This window comes from Mustela nivalis, assembly GCF_964662115.1.
Source record: "Mustela nivalis genome assembly, chromosome: 1".
NCBI classification, from domain to species: Eukaryota; Metazoa; Chordata; class Mammalia; order Carnivora; family Mustelidae; genus Mustela; species Mustela nivalis.
The window spans coordinates 172308696-172325558 of NC_139020.1; the positions used below are offsets into that span (position 1 = coordinate 172308696).

Sequence of the window (16863 nt, forward strand, 5' to 3'; positions counted from 1 at the left end):
TCCTAGTCATACTACCAGACCACCATTTTATCTTGGGTAAGCATCCAAGCCCATTAGAAGAGAGACAGACGAGGCAATCTGTAGATAACTTCAGACTGGAAATCCCATGATTTCCAGTCCCTGTCTCCTTGTTTGCTAGGCTGGTCATCCTTGAACATACAGGAAATAACCTATGGCAGTGTCACTTGCATGAGACACGGTCTTCTATATTCAACAATGAGTTCTAGAAGTGCTTATCCAAAAAAAATAATAAATAAAATCAATAAAATAAATTAAAAAATAAAAAAACATCTCAGCCTTGTCCTAAGCAATTCTATCTATAAAATGTATTTTATTTATAAGTTACATATTTTTCCATTAACACGTTCATTAAAAAACCTACCTAGATATTGCCTAAAGTTATCACATATTCCACCAAAGGTATCTGCTTCACAATTTTAGAAAAACTCCCACGTGAAGTCCAAATTTTATAAAAAGTTACTTTTGTAGAATTATCAGAACCTTCACCAGACTTCCAAATACGTTCCTAGCTCTACCTTCCAGAATACTTTGAGACTGAAAAGTGTCATATTCTTGAAAATGTTTCTCAGGTGAAATATTTTACTCTATCACTTTACATAAACATCTTGACTATCATTTACAAGATATGAAAATGATCTGGAAAAAAATACCACTAAAACCATGTTAATCATTCAACCAGCTCTTGATGAACAAAAATTTTCACCAAGATTTTAGCTCAGATGTATACACATACACAAACGTCAGTTAGCCTGAGAACTGTTTTTCTCCTCATAATTTAAGTAAGAAGGTTTAACCGTAAAGTCATTTTTCAAGTTTCACATCTCTTAAATGTACTCACATGCCACAAAAGGTACTTTCAACAAGAAATATAATACTACAAGAGAGGTTAACAACAGCAATCAACTAATACCCTTGTGGATTCCTGCTGGGAGAAGTGGAGGGGGACTCCAGGGAAGGACCGTGTCAGTCTAAATCTGCTGCTATTCTTCTCCATGAACAACAGCCAGACAGCTGGATGGGAGGAAGAGTCACACACCTTAAATTACCAGATTCACACTTAGCACACACATCATAAAGATGCCAGAGACCATGTTTGAACACATAATTTGTTCTCTTCTGGGAGATGGTGGTTGTTTCCTCCTCTAGTGTCAGGCATGATGCCTGTGTGTGAGCAACTCTACCAGTCTGAAAGATATACAAATGCACTGAATTCTCAGTTGTGCGTTCTTGCACACGACTGTGTGCAATTAGTGTCATGACTCATTTAGAGGATCATGTGTAGTAGATAAAGGAATTTATCTGAATGTTTGGGAGACCTAAATATATTAATCTCAACACCATACTCAGTTGAAGAGAATTGAAAGGAAATGATTTTAAGAAGTCATTCAGTATTGTGTAGTATTACAACCAATAAAAAGAATTTTAAATTGACCTCTTGAGCTGTCAAAGGATTTAATAAAACTGACCTCCTGGGACTCAGGCGTCTACCCCATGTCCTGCGACAATTTAGGACAACACATATAAACGGTGTGTGGGTATGTCTTGGGAGGGGAGATCATAAACACAGACATTGGGAGAAGGATCCAGACAATTCACTCCCAAGTACATATACAGCTACACAATTTGCATATACACTTGTGTACCAATATCTACCATAGTAAACACAATATCCAAAATAACTACTGCAAAAACCTTCATTGAAATAAGACAGTCTACCTCTGGTACCATAACAATCACTACATTTAAGATAATTATATTTTTAAAGCTTGTCAGGGCAGTACATTTAAGTGCCAAGAGTATTCCTTTTTCTCTGTATCTCATCATTGATGTAAATTTCTTAAAAATCTGCACAGTAACTTAACAATACCTATGCCAACTATTTTGGAATTAATCCCGGTGTCCTTAAACTCAATATGTTTCCTCCCTCACACCATTTTCCTCTGTAGGAAAGCCACATCTCTTTCAACTACAATATACTCATTCCTCCACTTCCTTATTTATATATATATATTTTTTTCCAGGGCACTCACATTTCTATCCCTTGATATAGGGTTTCCTTCTGGCGAGACTTAAATCTGTCTCCTTTAGTCCCCTTTGCCAACTGCCTGGCACAGGCGGCGTCTCTAAATTCTGTCATATCCTCAGAATCTGTAGCCCTGCATTTTATATCTAACCATAGAAATACTTTATTCCTTTGCAGTTCTTTCTGAATAGCTCCTCTCAGTATTAAATCATCCTGTTCCTTCCTTGAAACAACAGAGAGATTTCATGCTAATATGCAGAAGGACATTTGTTCCTACTTTGGAATATAGGTGAAGACATGCGAAACCATGTACAAAACCCAGAGCCATGTCTAAATCCGATTTACAACTCTACCTTTTTAACTACACAATAAAACAGTCTGAGAAACCATTGGAGCTATTAACTAAGTGATACTGAACTGAACATCTCAAGTCATCAGAAGCACTGGTTTAAATCCAAAAGCAGAGCCCCTGGAGCTGCCTGGTAACTTTATAATCAAGGGTTTGAAAGCCACAAATTATCAAACCTATCTGTCACCATTATATTTTTTGCATAGAAATAGTCCATAAGTACAAATCATTTTGGTCATGGAAGGATGCACGACTATAAAGTAGAGGAATTGTGTCACGTTACTGATTCTACTTACAACACGGCCTGCTGCCTGAAAAGCCAGGCTATCTACCCAATATTATGAGATTTGGAAAATTAATTTTATACTCTGCATGGATCACATCAAATATAGTCTACAAGCTCAATAAGGAATAACATTAATATTCAAACTTGAGAGTAGGAAGCCACATATACAGGGATTTCCTAATGGTAAAATTTGAGGGAAAAATTAATATTCTAACTTCCATTTAAAAGCTGCCTTAACACTACTCTGCTCTGGAATAAGAAGTGGAGCCAATCCAAGCTATTACTGTTCTCAAATGGGCACTTACCACCCATCTACAAGTATACTAGTTGTTAAAAATAGAGTAAATATTGTCCACTATTAGGAAGGATATTAGTCTGTAATTATTCTGTGCCATTCTGGTTATCCGGCCAATGTGAATTTTTATTTCATTTAACAATGAAAGAAGCAAAAAATACTGCCATCCTAGTACTAACAAATACCAATTCTGAAATTAATTTAGCTGTTTCTAGTATTTGTAGTAAAGACACACAAAGGGAATTTACTCACAATTTGGTTTGAGCACATCAAGAAGCCCAAGACTCATCAGTAGTGAGATTAGTAAATTCGTAGTTTGTAGTTTTTAACTGAGTCTTCACTCGCAATAAATAGTCTGAGATCACAGAAAGAGCCCCACAAATAACATTTTCCATAATTTTTTTTATCTGACTTAAATTCCACAAGGTCGGCCACTGGTTTATGGTGTCAGGTATATACAGTTGATCCTTGAACAGGATTCATCTACATAGGTCCCCTTATTGGTGTTTTTATTTTATTTTTTTTATAAATATAGTCCTGTAAATGTACTTCTCTTCCTCATGATTTTCTTAAAAATGTGTTCTTTTCTCTAGCTAACTTTATTTTAAGAATACAGTATATAGGGGCACCTGGGTGGCTCAGCTGGTTAAGAGTCTGCCTTCAGCTCAGGTCATGATCCCAAGGTCCTGGGATCAAGCCCTGTATCTGGCTCTCTGCTTATTGGGAGGGCCAGCCTCTCCCCCTCCCCCTGCTTCTCCCTCTTTCCCTGCCTCTCTACCCACTGCCTGCTGTTTCTCCTGCTTGTGCTCATTCTCTTGTTCTGTCAAATAAGTAAATAAAATCTTAAAACAAACAAAGAATACAGTATATAATACATACATATGTTAATCAACTATTTTTATTATCAATAAGGCTTCTGGTCAACAATAAGCTATTGGAAGTTCAGTTTGGGAGGAGTCCAAAGTTTGTGTAATTTTCAACTGTGCAGGGACATATAACATGCCAAATATGTGTCAATCAACTGTTCATGTTATCTTGTAATGCTTCTGGTCAACATTAGGCTATTAGTAATTAAGTTTTTGGGGTGTCAAAAGTTATACAAAGATTTTTGACTGTGCAGGGGATCAGAGCCCCCTAACACCTTCATTGTTCAAAGGTCAACTCTATTTCTTATTTCTTAACTCTATTTCTTAATCATTTATGGCTTTTCTTTTCTATACTATTAATAAGACTGTCATTTCTTGGGGAAAAATAAAAATCCTTTGGTACATCTTTTTTTTTTTTTTTTTAATCAAGCTCTTTAGTTCTTTAGCACCTACTACATTGAAGTGTACACTCAGTTGTGAAATTGTTTTTGTTTTAATTTTTTTTAAAATTTTTTATAAACATATATTTTTATCCCCAGGGGTACAGGTCTGTGAATTACCAGGTTTACACACTTCACAGCACTCACCAAAGCACATACCCTCCCCAATGTCCATAATCCCACCCCCTTCTCCCAAACCCCCTCCCCCCAGCAACCCTCAGTTTGTTTTGTGAGATTAAGAGTCACTTGTTTTTGTTTTAATTTTAAAGTAAATATTGTTAGCTTAACACACTTGGATAAGTCCTGTTTAATCACCTCAAATCTATAAGACAAGATATTCTCTTACTTTAGAAATTAATATGAACAATTTAGACACACATATATTCATATCTATAACTTTCAGGTCCCTTCTGCAAAATCATGTCTAGGATTAAGTAAATGTAATACACAACAGAGCAGGACATCATTATATACCTTATTTACACCTTGATGATCTCTCAGAAGAGAAGGAGGTAAACAAACAGATCAAAAGAACAGGCATTCCCAACTTCATTTCTTTTTGATTTTATAACAACTCACTAATAAAAATGGGGGAGAGGGAACAGGGGACAAGGGTAAAAAGGGAGGGAACAGGGATAAAGAGAAAGAAGAAGAAAGGAAGGGACTAGGGAAAGGAGAGAGAAAGCAAAGAGAAAGGAAGAAAAGAAAGAATCCTAGTAATATTTTGCATCAGATGACATTTAAATCGCATTTTACTCAGTCCCTGGACAATTCGAAGGGCTTTCCAGGAGTGAGAGATTAAACTGAAGTGTCATAATATCACAGACTTCCTAACCTAGAAAGTATCTTAGAAATCATATCTAGTTTTACAGGGAAATGCTGAGGCATAGAGAGGTAAAGTGGCTTGTTAGAACTTGCACAGCAATTTGAAAGAACTTAACTCAAGCTTCTACAGTTATTGATAATCCATTGAGTAGATTCTTTGACAATGCATACTAGACAAGGCTTGCTAACATTTAAAATCTGCCCAAATTTTCAGGGCTATTAAATTCATTTTTTGTTCCATCATATTCATTTGGAAGTTATTTTAGAGGTAGTTCACAGAGCTTCAACCTGCACCTCACATTTGCTGACCCAACCTGTCCCAGAGGGCTGGAGTGCAGTTTGTGAGCAAGGAGGACCTGCTTACAACTGCTTCTGAGGATGCTGTGAAGTCCTCTTTGCGCTTAGCTGTGTCCCCTCTGGGTACAGACAAAACATTTGCCAAGTGCTCACAGCACACACTGCCAGGGGCTTTACTTTCTACTCATGTGCCCCCTGTCAGGATTCCTTCCACTTTGTTCAACCTCAGCACCTTCTTGATCCTGAGGGGTTCCTGTAGTCAGAGTAGCACAGAAACTGTCTACCAGGCGTGTTGGGTGGATTTCTATGCACGCAAACATACACAGAGACATACGATCTTTACATATTAAATGTAAGACTTTATTACTTACAACATTTTTACATTTATTTTGAAGGCCAATTAAATCACCAGAGCTTTAAAATCACCTCTTACAAGGCATATTTAACACCCATCTGACTTCCCCATCTGTCAAACGACCAGACCCTAAACTAACCCGTGAAACATCCAATCCCCTCTTCTACAGATGAAGCACAATTAGGGAGTGAGTGTCCCAATTTTTAGAAAATAATCAAAACATTTCTAAAGTAACAGAAGCACACTATAAATCTTGCTAAATCTCCTACAGCTCTGTGGTGAACAGTCACAAAAAATGTTTAATATCATAGGCTGTGAAATTTCTAAATGTTTGAATGGAAAATAAAAATCAAACTTAATTACTTTAGGAAAATACTTCTCTACAAACGGCAAAAATTCCCACCCGACACACACACATCAGGACTACTTTCTCATAATTTTAAACAAGGCAGCATCTTTGCAAGATCATATCCTTGCACTAGTTAGAAAAACACCAACAATTTTTGTTTTTCTAAAAAAGAGCCGAGGCTTCCTCAGTAACTATCGCCTGCAAAAGTCAGCTCGGTTTCAGAAGCATGATGCCATTCTTTTGTTTAGAGGAACTGTAACCATCAAAACCACTTGCGTACATTTCAGATTTGAGTGATTCACATCCTTCAACACACTTGTTTTTGGTTTTTGTTTCTTTTTTTCCCCCCAGAAAACAGACTTCTCTGCAAGGACAGCCTTGGGACTGTTCGCTACCCAGAGGTTAACACAGCCATTCTCCTTTTGCTCCATCTGGCCAGATGTTAAGCTTTCTTTATTGGCTTGTTACCTTTTCCCTCCAAACCTCAAGCCCTCAAAACTCCTGTGCTCCCGTAGACAACCAACTATTTTGAGTCCTTTCTCCCTTGTATCATTCCTTTCAACCAAATCTAATGAGAACAAACTCTGCCTCCACCAGTGAGACACTTTCATACTTCACAGCCTGTGGTTTTTCTCTGCTCTGAGAACTTACTGTCTATTCAGGAAAATTGTATTTCCACTCTGGAAATTACAGGATCCTCTGGCTCCATGGTCTCAAGATCATTGAGGGCACTTTGATTCCCCTTTTCAGGTATGAATGATGTCAAGTTCATTTTGGCCCATACCAGCTCTGGCCATTGGTTCAAGCTCAAGCCTCTTATATTCAAATTCTATTCTTACAACAGCTCAATTGTTCTATGTTCGATCCAGGAAGAAAAGTGTGATTTATATTTAGGTTAGGGAAACCCAGACAACAAAATTCACATATCCCTTTCCTTAGTGATAACAATCTTTAATTTCACTAAGCCATTGATCATTTGAGAGACACCATGCAAACATTATCAACAATATTAATTTCTAATATCATTTTCATGACCAATTCATCTTGCATGGATAACAAATATTAATTTGATAGACTGTATTTGGAGACACATGAAGGATAAATGAACTCAGATTTGAAAATCTTTTTTTTTTTTTTTTGGTTTTTAATTAACATTACTTCATAAACATTGGCACATTCAAAAGCAAAACTGAGCTAAAGAATAGCCTCTTATTTTGAAACACTGAACCTCAGCATGAAAAAGGAGATATGCAATTTATATGTGCAAATATTCCTAATATATTACTCCCACTCCCCACCCCTGGCAAAGTTTCTAAACAGCATGCAACTGAAAAACAGGAGAAACTTTCCTGTTTCTGCCTTTCTTAGTGGCAGCAGAGAGCCCCAAAATAAACTATCTTAAACAAATTCTGGAAATAATGACACACTCTTCTCTTATACAGAAGTGCGTGTCAGATGATCTCTTTACGTATACATTACTTTTACTTACATTTTTCTTGCAATAGCCAGAGATACAGAAGATAAACATATGTTCTAACCATCCTGAGCACCACAGACAATACAGTCATGCTTCCAAATTAAAAATAAAACCAAATATTTTTAACTTCTATAAAAGCATTCTGAAAGGTCTCTTATTTTCCTGTATGAATAAATTATAAAAGAGATCTGACAGAAACAGCAAGCTCTAAACAGATTACACTCTGTCTCACCAGCTTGATTCAACAAAGAGCGATGGAATAGAAAATCAAATGCAGCTTGCAAAGTCACATTCACATGGAGCTGTAGGGAGAAAGAGGGGGAAAAAAAACCTGATACTTACAGACTGTAAAGTAAAATGTCCCAGTTTCGCTTTACATGTTACAGCAAATCAAACAGAGATTTCAGCTCTCAGCAAGTCCCTGCTTCCACTACACTGATCATCCACGCAGAACAGGCCCTTATGGATTGCTTAGGCAGCTGGGAGATAATGGGACCATATTCTCAGCTGGGACTAGAGATGCTGAACTGCTCTCCGCTGCGTGCTGCATGGCTCTCAGCCAGCATTAATCAAGGAGGACCCAGCTTCGTGGCTGTGTTCCCCAAAGGATCGACATAATTAGCGCATGAATCAAAGACGCACACTGGGAGAATCACACACATCTCTAACTGGCTCTGCTCACATTGAACCTGATTAGGAAATCAAGTTGGTTCCCCGATCAAATGTGTTCAACCTTTCAAAAATAGAGAGACTCACACAGCTGTTTATAGATTTCAAGGGAGGGGTAGAGATTAAGGTTTCTTTCCCAATGGGCAATTTATGTAATTCCTCAACTATAGAACATAATTACACTGATTGTTTGGTACATATGGTGGATTTGTCCTGTGATTTGATTTGTCTGTTAGGGTTTTTTTGTTCTGTTTTGTTTTGTTGTTGGTTTTGTTTTTTCTTGTTTATTTGTTTGTTTGTTTTTGTTTCTGTTTTTTTTTCCTGCTCCCAGGAAGGTTACAGGATGCAGCCTCATTTCCCCTGTGGAGTTTCTGAGACATGCAATTGTAGATCCTTTGCAGGTCTAGACTTTGGGGAGACTAGATGGACTAAAGATGGTTTCTATGGGCGCATTTTATGTACCCAAAGATATGCATCTTCTTGAATTCTGGCCATCCAGCTTAGTCAAAACAGGGTCTGGCATAGTACTTGGGACACCAAGTATTCTAAAAGGAACTGCAATGCTGACTGTGCTTCCATACCTGAAAGAGTGCTCATCACTTGTCCACAGGGTGATGCACTCAAGAGCTGCCTGTAGCAGCTGCCTGTAGACAGGCTGGGTTTGGCAAAGAAGACATTTTAGTATTTGAATGTGAACTTTTTTAAAAAAAGATATTTATTTGACAGAGAGAGAAAGAGAGAGAGAGAGCACAACCAGGGGAATCAGCGGAGGGAAAAGGAGAAGCAGGCTCCCCGCTGAGCAGTGACCCCCCATGTGGGACTCAGTCCCAGGACCCTGGGATCATGACTGGAGCTGAACACAGATGCTCAAATGACTGAGCCACCCAGGTGCCCTGAAGATGAACACGTTCAAACAGAACACCAAAAATGGTACTGCTACACTTTTGCCCAGAAATGCCACCTGCTAGACCCTGCAGTTCTTCTTTAATATAAATTTGACCTCAGTTAAGCAAATCTGAGTTAGGGATGTAAAACATTCCATGTGAGAGAAAGGAGCCTGATCTCTTGTGTCACTCATTAAAACGCTGTAATCAAGGCACCTATGAGGTAATTTAAAGTGCTAAACACACACAGCGACTAGAAGTTAATGAGCCCGTGTGATAAAGGGGCTAGGGGGATTCAGGGAGCCAGAAAACCTAAGCTGTAATTCTCACCTTAGGACACTTTGCCTTTCTGAGCCTCAGTTTTCTTATCTGTGTAATAGGGCTTGGTCCAGACCTTTGAGGGCTCTCACAGGTGTAACATTCTATTTGTTCTAAGAAATAGAAAGTAGAACTCCACTAGATTACACTTCTAACAGTAACCAGAATAATGGGAATAAAATAAAGGTATACTTAAACAAACAAACAAAACAACAAAAACAAAAAACCTGTCCCAAAGGCAGGAGCTTCCATTACCTTTCTGGGTCCCATGATAAGTTAGCTAATAAGCAGCAGTTTTAGAGAACAGAAGGCATCCTGATTATGAAGTGTAAGTAAATTATAAATGTGTGAAAGAAAAAAAAAAGGCTGTTCAGAAAATTATTTTATCTAATTCTATACTAATTATGTCTATCTGTCAGTAAAACTGGATGAAAAGCTGAAAGTCCAGGTAGATGTTTGTCTTCATGAGCCAAATGCCAGAGTACAACACTTTGTAGGGGAGTCTTTTTATATTTAATTGAATTACTCCCTCTTTCTTATGTTCCTACTATTTGAAAGTAAAGAAAGGTATGGCTTCTCTTCACATTGTCCGTTACCTCACTTTTGTGAAAAATGTGTATCAACAAGGTCAAAATAACCCAAGCCATCCTAGGGTTTTGGTACTGGCCAAGGGAAAAAACAGGAAATTGATACTTTTATAATCCCTTACTCAAGAACCAGAAAAGTAACTCACTCCAATGACAGAGGATCTCGTGGAAAATGCATCCTGCCAGAACTTTTCATGTACATTACCAACTCAGTTATTCCAAATCAGATCCAAGGCCTCAAGGTGATTCACTGTCAATAGTTAATAGCAATAAAACAAAGTGGATATATAATTACACTTTCCAAAAATATAATTACACTTTCCAAAAATTTTACTCAACTTCAGAGTAATTTTTTGTTGGTTCAACATGATTCGTAAGTATTTTCAATCCAATTTCTCTAAGATAATCTGTTTCCTTATTTCCTTGGGTATTGTTGCAATTCGGCATAAGTTGTAAAATGACTGGCATAAATTTCATGTTTGTTATTTTTATCTGGTTCATTATTATTGAGACTTTAGCACGTCTACTTCACGCAGCTCATGTGAGGTGCTGACAAAAATAGGTTAATTAAATAGCAATTGTGCATCTCAGTCATATTAGCAAACATATTGCTGAAGTAAATGAAAAAAGGAGCAAATTAAAACACTAACGTGTTTATTCAGTGGTACAGTTGAAATAAATAGTTTAATTGGTTTTAAGTTCTATTCAATCCCTGTTTGGCTGGTAATTACTTTGATTCATCTTTGATTATGATATGTAATAGATTCACTTTGACATCATGTGATTTGCACTTGTTTCTAATCGTAGGTGATAATTACTAACTAAAAATTTCTGACTTCCATCAATTCTTCATACATTTCTCCCCTGAGACATACCATTTAAAATATGAAGTGGTTTATAATAAAAGCCTAAATCTGGAAAATGTCTGGTATTTTTTTTTCCCTTTAAGGTCAAAGCCAACATTAATGTCAAAATAAATATAGCAAAGAGGAAGAGAAAAAGAAAAATGATTAGCAACTATAAACAAAAGAAACTGTCTTCACAGAGATAGTATAACCTGATCTATTACCTCACAATGTATTTCAGAAGCCAAAATATATACAGAGATTGTTTTAGACTTTGCACAGAAATAGCAAGAAACTGCATCTCTTTGGGACTCTGAGGAGTCTGCAATTTTAACAACACTCTTGTCAAGGCTAATAAGAACCTGGGGAATGGGGCTCCTGAGGTCTCTTTCTGGCCATAATACAAGATTCAGTAAGTTAAACACAGCTCTGAGTCTCAGCAAATCTAGGGGCAAAATGAAAGTTATGGCAATAATTTCCCGACAGGTTGAAACTTAATCAATACTTTTTAATGTTTTGGAATCTTCAACAGTAAGTCACCTGATAGGCATACAACTGCTCATTGTTTCTTCTAGAAAGTGATCTTATTTCCTATTCCTTGCCTCACTCACTAAAAGCCAGAGTCAAAAGCTAAGACAACTGTGACATTTCTCCAGTTGAGAACAAAATTTCAAAGGAATGAATGGTTCAGAAATCACTGCCCAGGGCACCCATTGGAATGACAATCAAAGCAGCTTGACTGGACTTTCTTTTCCAATCAAAAGCAATGGGGCCAGTAATAAAGTAATCAAGGAGCAAGACAAAAGTATGGATCCACATGAGAAAGTCTGTGGCCTTATTTGTTTTCCAAGAGGTAATCCGATTCCTATAACAGTGACTCAGAGAGAACAGGTTCACAAAATTAAAACAGTCTATGGAAAAAAAAAAATTCCATTTTATCTATTTATCTTCTATTTATTTATTTATAAGATTTTATATATATTTATTTGACAAAAAGAGACACAGTAAGAAAGGGAGCACAAGCAGGGGGAGTGAGAGAGGGAAAATCAGGCTCTCCACCGAGCAGAGAGCCTGATGTGGGGATCCTGGGATCATGACCTGAGCAAAAGACAGAAACTGAAGTACTGAGCAACCCAGGCGCCCCCAAAATAGCCCATTTTAAATATTATGTAAAATGACATAAAATTGGTCCATGAGCTAGATAAAAATATTACACGCCTCAATATTTATTTGCTACAAATTGCTCAGACATGTGGAGTGACCATTAGCAAAAAATGTCTATTAATTGAAGCTGTGTGCACGCGTGCGTGTCTGTGGGTGTGCACGTGTGTGTGTGTGTGTGTGTGTGTGTGTGTGTGTGTGTACAGAGGGAGAGAGGGAGAGAGGGAGAGCAGGAAGAGACAAATTATAGAAAAACTGTTTTGTAAATGCTATTTCTCATTGACTTTCTGGGGTAAAACTGATTTATCCTTATTATATTGGCTAGAGAACACATAGAGATTTTCTTATCATATAAAGAGAAAAAAAGCCCTTTACTCAGAAGACTCTGGTTTTCCTTTTAACAAAGAGAGAGGCTTTGAAAGACTGGTTTTTAACTGCCACAACGGAGGGGGTTGGTGGATGCTACCAGCATCCAGTGGGTAGAGGCCAGGGATACTGCTAACCATCCTCTAATGCATAACCAACTCTGAATAAAATTATCTGGCCCGAAATGTGAATAACATCACATCTGAGAAACTATGACCCAAGGGAATCACGTGGGATCCTCATAGAATTTCTAGGAATTCAGAGCTGAGATTAAAAATCCACCAAGTTTAAATGGCGTTGCTCTAAGAATAACTGTAGTAGCAATGCTAAACACTGTTTTGACTTAGAAGTAACTTCAGACTTTTCAGTATGCTTTCACAAAAGTTATTCAGTAAATAAGCTAGTTCTAAAACCAATAAAGTACTGTAATTCCAAGTCTATCAGTGCAAACAAGCAGGGCCTTAGAACAACTAACCAGAGGCAAGGTCACTAAAAAAGTCAAATCCTAACAAGTACCCTATATGGCCCTAACCTTCCTGTCCTGCTTCTCACAAAACAAAATAGAACAGATAAAAAAGATCTGATCTTGGGGCGCCTGGGTGGCTCAGTGGGTTAAGCCGCTGCCTTCGGCTCGGGTCATGATCTCAGGGTCCTGGGATCGAGTCCCGCATCGGGTTCTCTGCTCAGCGGGGAGTCTGTTTCCCTCTCTCTCTGCCTGCCTTTCCATCTACTTGTGATTTCTCTCTGTCAAGTGAATAAATAAAATCTTTAAAAAAAAAAAAAAAAAGATCTGATCTCAATCCACTGTATGTTACCCTTTCCCACCAGACCCTGCCATGGGAACCAAAGAAGACACCTCTTTAGCTAGTTAACTCCATCTAATTCTGTATATGTGTTTTCTTTCTATCTCTTTGTCCCTAAACAGATGGACATCCTTTTCTATGTTCCCATGTCAGGAATCTGATCTTACTCTTGACATAGAGTTTAAGTAGAGAATTGGAATTAAATGCAAATATGCTTCAATTTATGGACTTCCATTAAGAATTCAGTTTTTTAAAACTCTTGTTTATTTACTCATTCAACAAAAATTTACTGAGCACCCACTAAATTCATTGTCCATTTAAATTACTGGGAAGAGAAATAAAATCTCTCAGCATCTGCTTTCCTTACAAACTTCATGCATTTATACTCTATCCCCTACATCATCTTGTCTGGCTCAGAAAAAGTTTACTGCATTTCTCATCATCCACTAAGGTCATTATTATTTATAATCAGCTTTATCACTAATGTAGTGCCCTGTAGACTCTTCAGCTCTGGTGCTGAGCTCTTTTGTTGGCTCCAGGGAGTGTAGGCGCTAGGTAGATGGCAGGAGCTTTTCATTTTACTTGTTGGCATCCCTTCCATCAACTGCAAAAAGCCCTGTGCAGGCTTTTACAGGAGGAGACTCGGATCACCTCTGTTTCTTAAAGAGAAACTATCTCCCCTTAGATGTGTTGCAGATGGAACAACATGAGGAAAAAGTTGTTCAAGTAAGACTGGCAGAAAGAGAACTAAATCCAAAAAAGGTCTCTATTTCTTAAGATTATTACAGTGTTACATTAGAAGAAAAGTGAATAACTGATTACATTAAGCAAAGACTGTTCTTAACATTTCATGGAGTGTGAAAGAGGAATAAGATGCCTTACTTCTTTTGTACATGCTTTAAGAAGATGGGTTACTGTTTCTCCCCCCAAAATGTATCCCAGATACAGAGGCTTAATTTTAGAACAACATGAATCAGAGATTAAGGCAGAATTCAAGACTCTCTTTAAGTAGACATTTTAAAAGTTCTTTTCAGGGAAACCACTGTCTAAATTCATATCCTTCTACCTTTTTTGTCAATATGGTATAGAAATATTGAAAACAAAGGACAAATATAGCAAACTCAACCTTTAATTCTAGGAATCGAGAATCTGGGTAGTCTACATGATATAGCCACATAATCACATGTAATGCTACAGTATAAATCCACCCTCATGCTAAGTGATATATTTAGTTGGTTCTCTGCAATTTCAAAATAAATTTTCTTACTGCTTTGGTGGGTGGGTGGGGGAAGATATTACAGATTTAATTCTGAGCAGTGCAGAATATAGAAGGATGGCTTCTGTCCAGAGATATATATATTTTTCTGCCCTACACTATCATTATTTCAGGTGCGTATTATGTGTCAGAATCAGTTACACATTTTCTAATGATTATCTACTTTAATTTTCACTACAACCTTATGAAGTAGATGTCTTACTACTCTCATTTCATAAAGACACTGAGAACCAAGAATGTTGAATAAGTTGTCCAAGGGCTCATAGCTAATATGTAGCAGATTTGGGTTTTCTAAAACTTTATCATGTGGAACATTTGTTTTTCTTTGTTGACAATATTTTCTTTTCCAATCATGTTCACATCCGAAAATGATCCTCAGTGTGTTTGCCCAGAGTAAACCAGTGGTTCTAAGTTTGTAACTTTGAAACAAGCTGGTATAAAGTAAAGCAAGTATATTAAACCTTTAAACTGTTGGGTAAGGTTGACCTAGAATTACATATAAAATGTAATAACTTTGGACAAAATTATATAGAACACTCAGTTTATTTTATTTTTTTTTAAAGATTTATTTATTTATTTGACAGAGAGAGATCACAAGTAGGCCTAGAGGCAGGCAGAGAGAGAGAGGAGGAAGCAGGCTCCCTGCTGAGCAGAGAGCCCGATGCGGGACTCGATCCCAGGACCCTAAGATCATGACCTGAGCCGAAGGCAGCGGCTTAACCCACTGAGCCACCCAGGCACCCTAGAACACTCAGTTTAAAACTGATTATCTAGATTCCCCATTGGCCAAAAAATTGCTTGAAAAATTCCAAACTTACAGTAAAGTTGAAAAAATAGTATAATGAATACCTATATGATTATGACTCAGAACTAATGGAAACATTTTGATACTTGCTTTCTCTTTTTATTTCCTCTCCTCTCCTTTTCCCTCTTTTTTTTTTTTTTAAGGTTTTATTTATTTATTTGACAGAGATCACAAGTAGGCAGAGAGAGAGGAGGAAGCAGGCTCCCTGCGGAGCAGAGAGCCTGATGCGGGGCTCCATCCCAAGACCCGGGGATCAGGACCCCAGCCGAAGGCAGAGGCTTTACCCCACTGAGCCACCCAGGCGCCCTCCTTTTTCCTCTTTCCTTCTCAGTGTTATACTTATTTTTTTTCCCGAATCATTTAAAGGAGCAGATATCTTGGCACTTTATTCTTAAATAATTCTCTACAGAATTAAACAAATATTTTTTTTTAGCTTTACTGATGTATAATGGACAAATAAAACAGTAAGATACTCTAAGTGTACAATGTGATGATTCACCAAATGTTTTTCCAAAGAAAAAAGATTCTCACCTACATAACTACAAAGCAATTAACCAATGCAAGAAATCTAGCCTTGACAAAAAACTACCATAATTTATTATATTTTCTATGTGTAAGTGACATTGTGTTCTCAGTGCACTGCATTGGGGGTTAGGTATTGTCAGTTTGTCCTGTTGGTAGTATTAATCACCAGACTCCTCTCTTATAAATATAAGATTTATTTATTTATTTATTTATAATATTTTGTTTATTTCTTTGACAGAGAGATCACAAGTAGGCAGAGCAGCAGGCAGAGAGAGAGGGGGAAGCAGTCTCCGTGCTGAGCAGAGAGCACCATACAGGGCTCAATCCCAGGACCCTGGGATCATGATCTGAGCCAAAGGCAGAGGCCTTAACCCACTAAGCCACCCAGGTGCCCCCTCTCTTATAAATATAAAGATATAATTTTATTTTTGCAACTAGTAAGTACCATTTGGAGAATACTTTTGAGAATGTATGGGCATCATAGTCTCCAATAGCCTTCCATCTGGTGATTTTAGCTTACATTGATGAAACCTGACTGATCAGTTTTTGCAACGATGGTTACAAAATATCTGGATTTGTAAACCTCAATAATCAGCCAATTTCTTTTTTTAAAGGATCCCAAACCACTCATATAACATCAGAGTAGTGGTAATGGTTGCCATTCAAAAAATACTGTTTCTCAAGTTTTCTTAGAGATCAAAGTCAATGACAACTCATCAAGCTAGTTACGAAAATTTCCAGAGAACATGAAGATATGCAGGAAAATATGAAAATAATCACTCTTTTTAAGAGAAAGAGGGAGTCTGTCAGGATAAACCCAGATATCACTCTTCATAGTAATGTCTGAAGTTGATTAATGAGACATCCTTCTCCATATCTACTAATGCTACACGAATCAGAGTAGAATCACTTTCAACTTCTGCAGAATGTACTCTATATTAAGGAGTTAAAGGGTTCCTTTCAGACATTTTAAATTGTGCCATTTATTGATCTCCAAGCCATTCTATTTTGTTGTAGCATTTTTCACCTGGGAATGAATAA

General features: G+C 37.3%; 1 protein-coding gene across 13 annotated transcripts in view; it reads right to left on the bottom strand.

The window, feature by feature from the left end:
• Positions 1–16863, bottom strand: part of CNTN4 (contactin 4) — a 930864-nt gene that overhangs the window by 538225 nt on the left and 375776 nt on the right. Inside the window, exon 1 of one of the 13 annotated variants that reach the window (XM_082711576.1) lies at positions 7926–8253. The exons of 11 other annotated variants lie outside the window; for them this stretch is intronic. The gene's annotated coding sequence lies outside the window, so the exon portion shown is untranslated. Of the gene's footprint in view, positions 1–7595; positions 7711–7925; positions 8254–16863 lie in introns of those variants that run through there. One more of the 13 variants, XM_082711565.1, reaches the window with a different exon arrangement.